General features: G+C 62.8%; 1 long non-coding RNA gene across 1 annotated transcript; it reads right to left on the bottom strand.

The window, feature by feature from the left end:
- Positions 1–922: 922 nt before the first annotated feature.
- Positions 923–1,726, bottom strand: LOC137315675 (uncharacterized). The gene is made up of 2 exons (XR_010961456.1): positions 1,541–1,726; positions 923–1,043 (listed from the first exon to the last, which is right to left on the bottom strand). It is a non-coding gene; the product is annotated as an uncharacterized lncRNA (long non-coding RNA).
- Between the last annotated feature and the right edge of the window lie 223 nt (positions 1,727–1,949).

The raw sequence follows: 1,949 nt of genomic DNA, 5'->3' as shown, positions 1-1,949 counted from the left end.
ACGTAGAGGGAGCTCTGTATCGTACCTGTCCCCGGGAGAGCTCGGTGCCCACACCGGATAACGTAGAGGGAGCTCTGTATCGTACCTGTCCCCGGGAGAGCTCGGTGCCCACACCGGGTAACGTAGAGGGAGCTCTGCATCGTACCAGTCCCCGGGAGAGCTTGGTGCTCACACTGGGTACGTAGAGGGAGCTCTGTATCGTACCTGTCCCCGGAGAGGTGGGTGCCCACACCGGGTAACGTAGAGGGAGCTCTGTATCGTACCTGTCCCCGGGAGAGCTCGGTGCCCACACCGGGTAACGTAGAGGGAGCTCTGTATCGTACCTGTCCCCGGGAGAGGTGGGTGCCCACACCGGGTAACGTAGAGGGAGCTCTGTATCGTACCTGTCCCCGCGAGAGCTCGGTGCTCACACCGGGTAACGTAGAGGGAGCTCTGTATCGTAACCTGTCCCCGGGAGAGGTGGGTGCTCACACCGGGTAACGTAGAGGGAGCTCTGTATCGTACCGGTCCCCGGGCGAGGTGGGTGCCCACACCGGGTAACGTCGAGGGAGCTCTGTATTGTCCCTGTCCCCGGGAGAGGTGGGTGCTCACACCGGGTAACGTAGAGGGAGCTCTGTATCGTACCTGTCCCCGGGAGAGGTGGGTGCCCACACCGGGTAACGTAGAGGGAGCTCTGTATCGTACCTGTCCCCGGGAGAGGTGGGTGCTCACACCGGGTAACGTAGAGGGAGCTCTGTATCGTACCTGTCCCCGGGAGAGGTGGGTGCTCACACCGGGTAACGTAGAGGGAGCTCTGTATCGTACCTGTCCCCGGGAGAGGTGGGTGCTCACACCCGGTAACGGAGAGGGAGCTCTGTATCGTACCTGGAGTGAGGGGGGAGTGGTTGAGTGCAACAGTTAAAATAAGAGATTAAACCAAGACTCCATTTTATTGGTGGTGTTTTAATGTGTCTCCGTGTCCCTCTCTCTCCCGCTCTCTCTCTCTCTCTCTCTTCATTTCTTGACTCGAGGCACTTTGTCTCCCAGGGAATCGTCGCGATCACCTGAGGGAGAAACACAAAACAATCCGGAGTTTAATTACAGGGGGCTCGGGCGGGGGGAAAGGCTCATCCTCACGGACTGTCCCAGCACAGAATCAGGACACAGAGCAGCTCCCCACCCACCCGCCCGCCCTCTCCCCACTTGGCGCACACTCCCCGCCAATCCCATTCTGTCGTTCTCCCACTTCAGCCCTGCCTGTATCCCCCAACCCTGCCCGTTGCCGTGCCCGTGCCCACCGCCGTGTCCATGCCCACCCCTGCCCGGTGCCGTGCCCACCCTGCCCGGTGCCCGTGCCCACCCCCTGCCCAGTGCCGTGCCCACCCCTGCCCATTGTCGTGCCCATGCCCACCCCTGCCCGGTGCCATGCCCCACCCCTGCCCGGTGCCGTGCCCATGCCACCCCCTGCCCGGTGCCGTGCCCGTGCCCACCCCCTGCCCGGTGCCGTGCCCATGCCCGCCGCCGTGCCCGTGCCCACCCCCTGCCCGTTGCCGTGCCCGACCTGCAGCATCCTGTTTCTGTAGGTAGCCTCGTCCTCGCCCGCTCCCTTGGGCTGATGGATCTTTCCGCAGCGTTTGAGACAAACGTCCATCTCTCCCTCTTCGAACAACTGGGCCGGGTCCAAGGAGTGAGCATTGATCCGACTCACCAGGTACTCCTTATAGTGGATTCTGCAGAGAGAGAGAGCGCAACCCAGGGGTCAACGGTCAGGTATCGAACCCACTGTCAGACCCAGTATCACCTCACAGGGTATATATGAGGGCGCGGAGAGAGGGAGAGAGAGAGGGGCGCGGAGAGAGAGAGAGAGGGGGGCGCGGGAGAGAGAGGGGCGCGGAGAGAGAGAGAGGGGCGCGGAGAGAGAGAGAGAGAGAGAGGGGGCGCGGAGAGAGAGAGAGAGAGAGAGAGAGAGG

Source organism: Heptranchias perlo, unplaced genomic scaffold (genome assembly GCF_035084215.1).
Source record: "Heptranchias perlo isolate sHepPer1 unplaced genomic scaffold, sHepPer1.hap1 HAP1_SCAFFOLD_556, whole genome shotgun sequence".
Taxonomy (NCBI): Eukaryota; Metazoa; Chordata; class Chondrichthyes; order Hexanchiformes; family Hexanchidae; genus Heptranchias; species Heptranchias perlo.
The sequence above is the reverse complement of the archived record's forward strand: the minus strand, read 5'-3'. Positions and strand labels throughout refer to the sequence as shown.